Below are 13,992 nucleotides of genomic sequence, written 5' to 3' on the forward strand. Positions count from 1 at the left end.
TTTTTGTTGCTTTTTGGAGTGTTTTTTCCCATTTCTGATGGGTCTTGGGGGGTTTGTTTTTTGGTTCTCTCCATTTCCGGTGGGTCTTGGGGGGATTGATGGCTTTTTGGGTTCCCCCCCATTTCTGATGGGTTTTGTCCGATTGATTGCTTTTTGGGTTTTCCCCCCATTTCCGATGGGTCTTTGGGGGTTTGTTTTTGGCTTTCTCCCCATTTCCAATGGGTCTTGGGGAGGTTGGGTTTCTTTTGGGTTTTCCCCCCATTTCTGATGGGTCCTGCATGCTTCTCTTGCCTTTTCCCTTGTTTTCTTTGCATTTCTGACCTGCCGCCTTTGTTCTTTGTGCATTTCCGATCTGCTGTGTTTGTTTTCTGTGCATTTCCAATGGGTCTTGCATGCTTGATTGCCTTTCTCTCCCCCCCCCCCAGCCGGAAGGGATTAATTGCATTTCCAATGTGTCTTGCAGTGATTTTTTGTGTGATTTTTTTTCTTCAGCCAGAACGGATTAATTGCATTTCAGTGCATTCCTATGGGAAATGGTGCTTTGACTTATGAACATTTGGAGTTACATCCATCTTCTGGAAGATGGATTATGTTCGTAAATTGAGGCACCACTGTATGTTGTTTCTCAGTGTCTCTATATCCCCTTTGTATGTGAAATTTCCCTCAATGTCTTCTGCTTCAACCACTCTAGTTACTGCTAGCATTAATAAGATTAAATGTTTCTGTAGTAGATTATGCCAGTGAATAAAAAGAATAATATGAGATCAGCATTGAATTCAGTTTTTTTGACATGTCGTACTTTGCATCAAATTAAATGTATCTTCTGAGTTCTTTTTTTACCTTGAGGAATCTAGCCATATGTGATGAAGGGATCGCCTGTAGTAATATCCATGCTATTTATTACAGTGGTGATATGAGAATGCTGTAGTTTGACATTGATACCACCTATGTTCTGTTTATAGTGTTATTTCTACAAATTTATCAGAATTTGATTTAAATGGAAGAGTGGACTGTATTTTGTTCCATTGTGCCTTTGGATGAATCTTTCCAGGGTCCAATTTCCAGACAATTATTGCCCCACTTGTAATCCCTTCTACCATCCTTCTACCATCCAAAATTATATATTGATATTTATCCTTGTGCTGTTTTGTATGATTGTTGCTTGCTTCCTCAAATTGTGTTATTGATCGAAGTAGTCTTTGGATGTTAATTGTTTTCCTAATAAAATCTGTAGCTCATTTTACTTGGAATGTGTTAGCTTTTATTCTTTCTAATCTACTCTTTTGGGTTTTATCGTTCTCTTATGGTTGGCTTCTCTGTTCTCTAAATGGTTGAATATTGTCTGGATGGGAAGTAATGTGTGATTCAAAATGAGATAAATGGGTGAAAGTGGAGAGACAAGCTCTTCTTGCTGTTGCTGCCATATGGTAAGTTTTTCTTTCAAAACTAAGTTTAATGTTTCTTTTATTTTTTTTCCATGTTTAGCTTTTAGAGTGGCAGTGCCTTCTGGTTAAGTGTTTCTTCATCCCATTCCATCTGTGTCCATCTACTGTTCTGATCATCTTTAATTAACTGGGCCATTTGCTTAATTTGGCATGTTTTTTTAGAAGAGTGAAATACTTCTTTTCTCGAGGAGCAGGTAAATTTTAGGAGGTAGTATTGACACAAAGTATACCATTCCATTGTTTAGAATAGTCACTTGGGATCTGTGCAGCTGAAGTGTAAAGTGCATGTGACAGAAGAGCCATGACTTGAAGATTTAATTGTTTAAATTTATTTCATTTTCAGAGCAAATGTAATGGATAACTAACAATTTTGTTGTAAAATCTTTAAATAGTGTACTTTAGTGAAAAATAGATTATTTGACTTTGTTGTAAAATTTTTTAAATATCTTTACATTATTAGTTGCCTTTGCTGCTCTTTGGGCTCTTAATGCAGCTTTGGAATTTTAGATGACTGGTTTGTGACAATGTGATGAAATTGCCTGTCATGCATTATTCCCTGATGGCACAGTTAATGTTGTTTTATATATTTCCTTTATGCACAATGCCAAAATTATTCTACTAAATTACACTTGTTCAACATAAGTTGAAATAGTGCAGCAGAACAGCATTTTCAAAGGGGAGAGCAAAGAGGGAGAAAAGTGGTTTTGTCTTATTTTTTTTTTAGAAGAGCTGACTGAGGATGCCTTGAAACACATGTTTGACTTGATATTTATCAAAGAATTTGAACATTCTCTGTATCTTCACAGTGATATAAGAACTCAGTATCATCTCCTGTGAAATATCTTCTTTACTTTAAAGGGCAGCACAAGTGCATTTAAAAATCTGTCCAAACCACTGAAACGTGAAGAACATAGCTTGTAACAGATAGTATCAAATTGTATTAGATGTACCTGACTTGCCATTTTATGTTAAGAAACATATTGATCTAGTTCAGAGGCTTTGGGTAGTTTAATATTAGAGCCAAGAAAACAGGGGAATTCACAAAAGAGTACTTAGGAAGGAAGGTTGAAATATTCTTAAAACCTATGTCTGAAATACGAAGTAAAAGTGGATGTTGAGGCACACAAGATTAGAGAATGGGACTTCTGTGCTGGGAAGCGCTGCCATAGATCTTCAAAGGTTTGTATTATGTTTGACAATTGGGCAAGTGGAATATCAGGTGCTACAGTATTTCAGTACATGTGTTTCTGGGTTACGTTCTTGATCTTACTGTAGCAGCTGACTTATCTGTTCTGACTGAGTAGCCCCAGGTTTATAAAGGGTTGCATACTTAGTACAAAAAGCTACTAGATGCAGACACTGAAAAATTGAACATTTTGCTAGCTTGTGATTTTGGGGTGGTGGTAAAGGAATGCATCTGCATTATCACTTCAGTGTTGTTCCCTATAGTTGAAAAATGGATCTGATCTGGGTATCGCATAAATAGCTGTTCACTATGATGATGAGAACAGCTATTTATGTGATACCAGAATCAGATCCATTTTTCAACTATAGGGAGCAACACTGAAGTGTTCCTGGTATCACATAAATAGCTGTTCACTATGATATTGAGCCCCTTCATGGATTGCTACCTTGTCGTGGCAAAGGGGCTTGAGTAATTCAGAGAAGCTATGGGCTATGCTGTGCAGGGACACCCAAAACGGACGGGTCATAATGAAGAGTTCTGACTAAACACGATCCATCTGGAGCAGGAACTGACAAGCCACTCCAGTATCTTTGCCAAGAAAACTCCATGAATAGAAACAAAAGCCTAAAAGATATAACGCTGGAAGATTAGCCTCTCTGGTCGGAAGGTGTCCAACATGCTACTGAGGAAGAGCAGAGGAAAAGTACAAGTAGCTCCAGAGCTAATGAAGTGGTTGGGCCAAAGCCAAAAGGACGCTCAGCTGTGGACGCGCCTGGAAGTGAAAGGAAAGTCCAATGCTGCAAAGAAAAATACTGCATAGTTCTTGGAATGTAAGATCTATGAACCTTGGTAAGCTGAATGTGGTCAAACAGAAGATGGCAAGAATAAACATTGATATTCTGGGCGTCAGTGAACTAAAATGGACGGCAATGGGTGAATTCAATTCAGATGATTATCATAACTATTATTGTGGGCAAAAATCCCGTAGAAGAAATGGAGTAGCCCTCATAGTCAACAAAAGAGTGGGAAAACCTGTACTGGGATACAATCTCAAAAATGACCACCGATGCTGAAGAGGCTGAAATTGACCAATTCTATAAAGATTTACAAGACCTTCTGGAACTGACACCAAAGAAAGATGTTTTTGTCATTATAGGGGACTGGAATGCTAGAGCAGCGAGTCAAGAGATAAACGGAACAGGTAAGTTTGGCTTTGGAGTTCAAAACGAAGCAGGGCAAAGGCTAATGGGGTTTTGTCAAGAGAACAAGCTGATCATCACAAACACTATTTTTCAACAACACAAGAGGCGGCTCTACACATGGACATTACCAGATGGGCAATACCGAAATCAGATTGATTATACAGTACTGTATTATCTTCAGCCAAAGATGGAGAAGCTCTATACAGTCAGCAAAAACAAGACCTGGAGTTGATTGTGGCTCTGATCCTCAGTTTCTTATAGCAAAATTCAAACTTAAACTGAAGAAAGTAGGAAAAGCCACTGGGCTAGTCAGGTATAATCTAAAGAACCAAATCCCTTATGAATACACAGTGGAAGTGAAAAACAGATTTAAGGAACTGGATTTGGTGGACAGAGTGCCTGAAGAACTATGGATGGAGGCTCGGAGTATTGTACCAGAGGCAGCAACAAAAACCATCCCAAAGAAAAGGAAATGCAAGAAAGCAAAGTGGCTGTCGAGCGAGGCCTTACAAATAGCAGAGGAGGGTTGCAGAGTATACCAGGATGTAATTCTGTGTATAGAGATGTACCCTAACAACTTTTGCAATATTGTAAAGAATTCTAAACTGTACCATAGTTTGTGTGCTACTTCAATACTGCCACCCCAAGCAGCTGTTTATTTTTGTGGTGTAATCTGATCAAATGTGGCTGATGAAGGGGTATTCAGAGTATAGACTAAAACACCAGGTCTCCTCTTATGAATAACTTTCTGTAATAATAAACTTTATAATGATAACTGCATGCCATCAAGTTGATTCTGATCTGTGGTGAATGAAGTGTTTTGCCATTCCCTTCTTCTAGGACTGTGCAGCTTGCTGAAGATTCCACCGTTAGTTCTTCATCCAGAAGGCATAGTAGAGAAGCGAATTTCTAACCTCTAGCTCTGCAGTCAAGATACCTAATTCACAGAACTGATACTTTATAGATACACACAATTTGTTGCAAAAGATACTTGTAAGAATGTAACCTAGGATGAGGGAGGGGATAGTATTGGTGGTATATTTTTCATAGGTTGCTGACAATCAAGGAGAGCACCAAGTCTTCTCCAGTGCCAAACCTCCATTTTGTGAATGAATTCATAGATGTAATGAAGTAAAATGCTTAGAAACCAAAGGTTTCTACAAAGCCTTCATGAATACATTGAAACCAAAGGCCATTTTCAGTGTGCTTATCTCATTTGTACTGATCTCACACCTTTCTGTTTTGTATGGCTAGTGTGCTAAATCAGTGTTGTAAATGTTATAACAAAGGTATCAGCAGGTTGCTCTGTAAAGTATTCCAGTTTGAGAGAATGGGTTAATGTGGTATGGCTGGCTGTTACTAGGCTCTCCTGGAATGCAGTAGTCCATTCAGTATGCAGAGTTGAGAATACTTATTTATATTCATGCTGATAACCTCTTTAAGGTTATTCTTTCACATTTTGGTTAAATGCAAATTTCTCTTCAGTATATTTTAGCTAGTGAAATAGTCTAATTCTCATTTTACATACAAGATTAGATTTTTATACATGTACATTACGCAGTAATGACAAAAGCTAGTGATAGTCACTTGAGAGATAATAGCATTTATATATTCTATCAGTTTAATAACTCTACAGGGCCAATTGGCCTTTTCATATTCCCATTATTATGATGATTTAATGCCTGATAAAGCAAGTCTTCTTAAAACTCTGGTTTTAGCTGATCTGAATAACTTTGCTTTGCCTCTTTCACCTTCAGAGCTTTACTTAGAGGCTTGTCCGTTAGTTCATACTCTGCTGCATTCATTCAGCACATCATAGAAAGGAAAAAACACACAGTGCTCTGAAAAGTAAAGAACAGAGAAGCAGTGAGAGCAGAGATGATAAACACTGTTTTAGCCAGTTTGCACCCTTTCCAAGCTCTTCCTATTTTCTGAGCTTGTAGAAATAAGATGTTGTTACCTAGTGTTTCTCTCCTCTGCACATGTAGCAAGTGTTATAAATGGGTAGAGGTTCTCATCTCTCTCTTTACAGTTCGGAACCCAGCTTTTCCATGCCCCCTAGTCAGCAGAGTGGCCACCCTTACACACCTCAATTCACATAACAGTTTTCTATACAGTAGATGTTCTTAGGGCCACCCCTATATTAGCTCAATGTAGAAACTGTCTGAAAGAGGAGATAATGTTATTAGTTTCAGGTTTGCAAGTGAATGATGGCACTAATTCTGACAACTGATTTGTTTTTAATATCTTGTCACAATATCTGGGTTGAAAAAACTCAGTAGGGCCTATTTTCAGGGGATGTTTTATTTTTTTCACCTACAACAATACATTTATTCAAATACAGTCATGTTCCTCTTCTTCTGGTTGCTCCACAGTGGTGGAGGGCGGTGTTTCACTTAACTGGGGCTTATTTTTGGGGTTGGGTTTATATTACGAACATCCTGAAAAATCATACTAGGGCTTATTTTCAGGTTAGGTTTTATTTTCGGGGAAACAGCGTACTGTAGTATAAAGAGTATAGCCATTAATGATAAATTGACATGTAATCTTAATGTTAAAAATGTTTGTTAAATAACATGTTAATATATATTGAGGAGAATTTATAGATGATATACTAATAAAAGGGAAAGTTTGCACTCCATTGCAAGAATCAATGCAGTTCTCGATGGAGTTAGGGACTGAGATTGACTATATCTCTAAATGATCCCAGTAGGAAGGAGCATATTATGTTATATTGTTATGTGTTAGTGAATAATTTTTATTATGTATACCCAACCAAAATACATATAAATTTGTTATGTATTTTGGTTGGGTTTTTTTCTCCTTTGTTTTATAATTGTAAAACACTTTTAAAAATAAAAATAAAATAAAAATGGGTGGCCTGAAGTTCAGAGCAAGTTCTGTTCGTTTCAATAATAACATTCTATATTTGACTTCTCATTCATTTTAAAAATGCAAACCTATATTTAGTGATCATAGGCAATTATATAGAGCGTTGCAATAAACATGATAGCATATGCAATTCCATAATTACGTTGGGACTTCTAAAAGCTTGGTACAAGTTATCTTTGGCATATACAAAATAAAGGAAGGATATGGGTTGACACCCAGTACTTTTTAGATTGAGGAAACAACCTCACTGACTTGAGGAAACAGCTTCACTGTGGCATTCATGTTGTAATTAGTATCTCTTCCACTTATCTCTTAACCTTGGAAAAGAATCAAATAGTGCAAGCATCAGTATGTTCTTTTAGTATTTTCTGTATGTGTAGCAAAGGGGAGACACAAGTTTTGAGCGAGCATAACTTGATAGACATCAGGCATAATTATTGTTGGTGCAAGGACTGGCAGATCTACCACTGAGGGAATGAGCAAAGATCTGACCCCATGGTTGCACATTAAGGAAAAGGTAAAAACAAACAAATGAACAAACAAACCCCACAGTGTTGAATGTTTCTTCTTTTCTTTTCTGTCTAAATGTAGTTATAAAAGTACATTAAATTCATTACACTTACACATCTATGATATGCTTCACCACTTTCCAGTGCATGAAGTTTTTGGGTTAGAAATTCAGAATCCTATTGCTTTCTATCTTGTGTGGAAGAGAAATTTTGGTGGCCAATTCTTATTCCTCTTTTCTCCTGCCTACATTTTGTGTCATCCTACCTGATAAAGAGATCTGAAGTTGTCTGAAAACCTGTTCACAGTTTTGTGCTTATTTAATTGGTCTGATGGCATGTAACACACAAAATAAGGTATTGCCTGATAGTGGCTCTTGTCCTCTTCTCCCTTGACCAGTATAGCTTATTTTGTTTTATCCAGAATAGCTTGGTTTTGATGTACTACTACTAAAAATAGTAGCTGTTGTTCAGTTTTAAAAGCAGATTTTATATCTTTATGCAGGCAGTAAGGACATCTATATTAAAATGAAAATGTTTGTGCCATTCAGAATGCATATACTGTAGTGTATAGGTATATATAGGCATATATATGTCTAAGTGTGCTTTGGTTTGAAATGCATAATGGCAGAGTAATTTGTAAACAGGTTTTCCTGAAATAGAAGAAATTAAAATAACATGTGCATGCATTTTTCTCATTTTCTGTTTGTTAGAAATTGAGTGAAACAGAGCAATTAGTGTCAAGAAAATTATGGTTTTAAAATGCACTCATAATAGCCTGAGTCTTGACTTAATTATACTTACAGTAAACCCACTGAAATCAGCAGAACCAGTCTGGATCCAACTAATTTTATTTCTGGAATTGAAATTTTAAAAACCGGAACTTGAGTAAAAATGTAAATATTTGGCGTTACAAATTCCTGTGCGGGCCTTAATCGTCATTATCATCATGTGCCATCAAGTCAGTTCTGACTTGATGGCAATCTTTTCCAGGATTTCCCAGGTATAGAATACTCACGAGTGGTTTACCATTCTCTTTTTCTGAGGGCACATTGGGACTCTGCAGTCTGGCTTTACTTGCAGAAGGTACGGTGGGGAATTGAACTTCCAATCTCTTGCTCCACAGCTAGATACTTAAATCCACTGAGCTATCCAGTTTCTGGAGTCCTGGGTTTTATCCTGCCAGATGCAAGTGGTTCTTTCCATCAAGCACGTTGTTTTCTATTGTTGTGTTTGTTCTTTGCATATGTGGAATCGTGACATACATCCAGCTTGAGTAACTGAAATGTTTCACTCTTTTTCCATACTTAATTTTATATTTAGTTCTGCTTTAAGGATCGATTCCAAGTGGAAAATTTGTTTCACAGTATTAAAAGAATATGTTTTCACTTGGAACCTGATGTGCTTTTTTGTTCACTCAAGGGAGAGCATTTTTGTCTCTCTCCTGCCTCCATATAAAACAGAAGTGGGCAACTTCAATGATGCCAAAGGTGGTTTCTCAGGCTGGCTGCTCTGAGGCTTTACTTCCAAGAAGCATGCCCTCTGTGGAAAAGGGTATGGCCAAAATAGCTAATTTCTTTCTAATTTTTAAAAATAGGTTACAATATTCCAACACTTTAATGGAATCTAAAACTATATAAAAGTTGGTGCAATATTTATAAGTGTGTAATACGTAAAAACAAGTGCTCAGTGGTTTAGGTATCTGGTTGTGGAGCCAGAGTGGGAGTTTGATTTCCTACTGTCTCTCCTTGACAGGGGTTGAACTTGATGACCAATCTTTGCAATTCTAAGATTATTACAGTATTACTAGCAATACATTTCTAATATATTCACTTAATATGTGTATGTAGTGTACATAGAACTGGTAAGTAAAACATAGGTCTAAATATTATTCTTAAAATCTATTTGTTTTCTTATACAGTATGTTTCCTTCACTCAGTAAGGTAGCGATAGCACCAAAGAGCCACATCTCTGTACTTCTCTGATGGGTTACAGTAGAAATGTGCTGTTTGGTTTTTATGGACACCAACTCCCCAAATTATCTGGGAACTTCCCAGGCAGAATTCTGAGAGCTGTAGCCCACAAACTCACACTGTCAGACACCTATATTTTGCTCACCTAGAGCAGTGGTTCTTAACCTTGGGTTAGTCAGGTGTTTTCGAACTGCAACTCCCAGAAACCCCAGCCAGCACAGCTGGTGGTGAAGGCTTCTGGGAGCTGCAGTCCAAAAACACCTGAGTAACCCAAGGTTAAGAACCACTGACCTAGAGCAAGGTCTTGTCCTCTGAGACTGTATAACATTCTAGACTTTAGCCTCTTAAGCAGGATTTAAGCTCTTAAATAACAAGAGGTTTCTCTTCAGATTTTGCAGTTTGCTTCTGAATATTACGTGTCTTGATTTGCAGCCAATTTTAACTAGCAAACCACAACTTCTTACATTTTTTTCTGGGGGGTACTTGGAGATAATGGGGGGCACAGAAAAGGACTTGGGTCTATTTGTTGCTCATGAGCTTCACTTTGCCAACTCCAGATCTATAGCCTTCTGCACTATTTTCTATATTGTTCTCCATGGTCACCTAGGTAGGGATGTAAAGAGAAGGAAGAGTGAGAAAAGTCATATTGGACACTTATTGGTTATATAAATCCACAAAACCAGTCAGTGCTTGTTTTCCTCACCGCATGCCAACTCACACCACTGGTATGCAATAAGGAATACAAGTGGCAACTCATTAAGTACTGACAACGCACCACTGCAGTTTATGCCATTGCATTTACACTTACCATAGGGGTCTGGCCATTATGTAAATATGAGCTGTTTCATTCACAGAAAGATAGTTAAGATCAAGCTTTTTAAAACAACAACAAAAAAAACACAAAACTCTTCACCAATGTTGCAGTGCTGGAGTTTCTCAAAACAATCTCAGATAAAATGTACTTCTGCTACTAGACATATTTATCATTGGTTTACAATACCTTTGAGATTAATTATCCTATTTCTTCAACCAATTTGTGGCTTCTGATATCACTGGATACTGGTAAGGGTTTTTACAATTGGTAGCTCTGTGTTTGCTGGCAGTTTAGTGGATGTTGAAGACGTGCATTTGTTGCCTCTGGAATTAGAGAGCTCTTCCTTTAAAGTTCTTCACATTCTTGAACTGTCATAAAAAGATTACCGGTGGCACTTGTCCCTGTGCATTTAGAGCTAAAAGCAGCCTATTTCTGAGCAGGATATAGTGGTCAGCAATCCATTCAGAGGCATTCATGTTCATGGTCCAGGATGTTGTTCGGATTTCTTTTCCAAAGGACTTTATTCACAAGCTTGCTGTTGAACAAGAATTCCTATGTCTATATCTTTTTGCAGTAGACAATTTATCTTCACCATAAAGAGAAATCCCAGTGGTTCCCCCAACCGTTTTTGCCTCATCTGTGATTCTGATTTAGCTCCTTCCATCCCAATAACTGACTGTATCTGTGGACGTCTGACTAAGTCATTAATGCAACCATTGTGTAAGAGTAGGTATCAAAATGTTACTGTTTCTTCTTTCACATCTGGATCTCATCCATTAAATTATTTGCCATTATAGTAGCAGCATCCTTCTTTTTCTCTTTATGTGGTACTTAAAACTGTTTAGCCGTTTTAAAAATACGATAGAGATATAGAAAAATACTTGACACAGGTTGAAAATAATTGTTTATCTTTGCCCATGTTACATATTTGGACTTGCAGTGTGTCTCCAGAATCTGAAGCAGAGGTTTTCTTTCACATCAGCTGGCATCTGTTTTATATTGGCAATTCCAGGAGTAGAACCTAAGACCTTATGTGTACAGTGCACATGTGTTGCCAGGGAGGGCATGGTCCCTTCCCTGTGATGAATCAACAATATTAATTTATATCCCAGAGGAGATACATATCCCAATCCTGCCTTGGGATTAAAAATAATTGGACTGAGTTGCTGTTTGGGGCCATATGGCCAGCAGATCTGTGTGCAGTTTCACCTTGTGTATCACGTAAAATCTTTTCCAACTTTGGATTCAACAGTGGTGTGGGTGGGATGTTCCACATCTTCCTAACTTGTTAAGACAGCTTGTTAACCCTCAGAGCTTTGAGTGGAGGATGAATAAGGTGATCTGATCTACAAGTGATAATTTAAATACTCTTTTTCATAATGACAACACTACAATGACGTTTGTGTAGTGTAAGGTTCCACAGTCTTAAAAAGATTATACTTTGAGATGTATAGGACTAATATAATTAGGCTGTGCAGACAGGAAGATGTTGGTACATATCAGTTTATATGCAAGGAACATAGTCTTTGAAGACAAGCCTTGATGTCAAAGTTGCCGTTAACAATGGTTTATTCGAAAATTATAGCTTGAGTAGAATTGACGTCAATAAATTGTGCTGGTGCTGATCAATAATATTCTTCAGGTGTAAGAACAGGTCCAACTGCCTTAGGAACTTGTTGATTGAGTGAAGCGAGCTTAACACATCTACATGAAGGACACCTAGCAGCAATGTTTTCTTCTTAGCTAGAAGCTGAAATAGGGAAAGCAGAAAAAGCTATTTGGTCTGTGAAGCCTTATCAGTGTCAATGAACACTGCTTCTAGGCAAGCATATACTCGTAATTAAACAAGGAAGAATTAACAGATGATTGATACTTTCTCTTCAGTAAATACAGTACATATGCATGATGAGTATGGATATGTTCTCATAAAGAACATGCAAGCTTTATAAATCACAGCTATCCTACAGCTTTAAAATATGTCAGTACGGTGAACTAGATCTTCCCAAGTGGTGTTTAGAAGGTTTATTGCCTTTAAAGAAGTTTAGTATTGAAAATAAAGTTTTCAGTGGTTTCTGTAAAGGATTTTTATATACTGAAACAAACTTTTTAGTACCTGCTAGCATTGGTAATTCACTCAACATTAACAATATGTGACTTTCAAACTATAATAATAAAAGAGAGCATCTGTGTTTGTGCTGTTTCACCAAAACACCTAAAACTTGGCATGCTTAAGGGGACCCTGTGGGGTTGCATCTGGGATTTATTTTATATAAATATAATTATTTTGTTTTAATTAGCAAAAATCAGCTTGTAACCTGAAGTACAATTTATGTTAAAAACAAACATGTGCCATTTAGATTTTTTGGACTCGAATTCCCGGAATTCTTCATTCTGACATACCCACACCTGTAGACACATAAATGTCACTCATGTAGATAAAAGACTACTTCGAGGCCTTCATTGTCTAGGCAGCCTAGCTTCCATTAAAAAGAGGCAGGAAAAAAAAATCTAAAAAGAGAGAATGAGAATTTCTGTTGCCTAATGTGGTGGTAAAGGAGAAGAAAAGTCTGAAGAAGTGTTAGGGTGTATGTGTGAAGAGACAGAGAAAACAGTGAGAAAGAAAAAGAGCAGAAATTCATTTACTACATTGCCCAATTGACTGGGTTTTATCTGACTTTTAGCCATGCCATCTTGATGACTTGTTTAGATGGCCTGGTTTCTCAGATTTCATTTTAAAAAGAAGTAGAGATGTATCTGCAATAGGCAATAAAACCAGTTTCATGCTACTCTGAAATCATGAGTTTATTGTTTAGTGAGATATGTGGAAGGGGTAATGGTGCCTGAGAAGAAAGGGACTAAGGATCTAATCCTGCAGTATACACAGGCATTCCATGTATTTCAGGAGTTGTAGTTTAGGGGAGTGAACTAGAAGTCTTCAGCAGAGAATTCTAGGCACTTTATCAAGCTACAGATTTCAGAATTCATTAGAATGGAACAGTGACGCTTAAAATTGTATGAAACAGATATTAAATGTGCTGTGCAGATATATCTGATGTTTGTATATTTCAGAAAAGCGGAGTTATAAGGCATGATGTGCAGTGCCTATTCTTATCTCCTGGAAACAAACCTGCTACATCCTTTATGTGTGTTTAGCCAATGAATGAAGTCACAGCTGTGGCCGACACAACATTTTTGGGGTCTAGGGGTTTAAAATGATAGGATGGCCCACTGATCTGTAATCTACATATAAGCACATACATTGCAAGCAACAAGCATCTTTGCATTACATGTTGTCTTCTGGGTGCCTGCTGTAGGCCTCCAGCTCCCCAACACTCTCATTCTGAAATGTTTCAGGCAAAATGGTTTGATTTGAAAAGGCTGTTCACATTCTCTAGTCACTTATTCGGAGCCATGTTTACACACATCACTTATTCGGAGCCATGTTTACACACAAGGACAGAGAAGCTTTTCCATCCCCGAAACCAGCAAGGACAGTATGGTCATTTCTAATTTTGAAAAAAGTCACCAATAGGTCTATATCACCTTGAGCAAAGATATATGAAAATTACCGGAAATGCCCGATTATACCCCTTATTAGCCACTTGGTGCCAGGAAAGGGAAGGACCAAAAGCTCCCAGTGCCCCTGCTGGCTGAGTATTTCTGAGAGCTGTAGTAGAGAAGTAACTATTCCGAGTTGTGTTTTTCACAGGCATATGTAAAGCAATTTTTCTGTGTTTGATAATTTATTTGTTAAGTAGGCCAGATCCAAAGTAAAGTTAGTGTGATTGTTCCTATTTAGCAGATTGAATGTGGGCATGAGGCTAATGATAGATGCAATTTGGCAGTTTTAGGGCTTTTCTACATGCCTATTTTGGATTGGATTGGATTGGGCTAAATAGGATTGCTAGGAAGTCTAGTCGCATCCACACATCCAAAAAACATACAGACCTCAAGTTACCCTGTTTGGCCTTCTG

The 13,992-nt window shown here is 37.5% G+C and overlaps 3 protein-coding genes across 5 annotated transcripts in view; 2 read left to right on the forward strand and 1 right to left on the reverse strand.

Annotated features, from left to right (window-relative positions):
- MACROD2 (mono-ADP ribosylhydrolase 2) overlaps window positions 1–13,992 on the forward strand; it is a 1,236,456-nt gene that overhangs the window by 69,255 nt on the left and 1,153,209 nt on the right. The gene's annotated exons all lie outside the window — the stretch shown is intronic.
- Window positions 1–13,992, forward strand: part of LOC144588161 (uncharacterized) — a 396,092-nt gene that overhangs the window by 12,670 nt on the left and 369,430 nt on the right. The gene's annotated exons all lie outside the window — the stretch shown is intronic.
- FLRT3 (fibronectin leucine rich transmembrane protein 3) overlaps window positions 1–13,992 on the reverse strand; it is a 65,432-nt gene continuing 51,440 nt past the window's right edge. Inside the window, exon 3 of the mRNA XM_020801246.3 lies at window positions 1–13,992. This exon is cut by the window's right edge and continues 16,993 nt beyond it. The gene's annotated coding sequence lies outside the window, so the exon portion shown is untranslated.

The sequence above is a fragment of the Pogona vitticeps genome, chromosome 1, assembly GCF_051106095.1.
Source record: "Pogona vitticeps strain Pit_001003342236 chromosome 1, PviZW2.1, whole genome shotgun sequence".
Taxonomy (NCBI): Eukaryota; Metazoa; Chordata; class Lepidosauria; order Squamata; family Agamidae; genus Pogona; species Pogona vitticeps.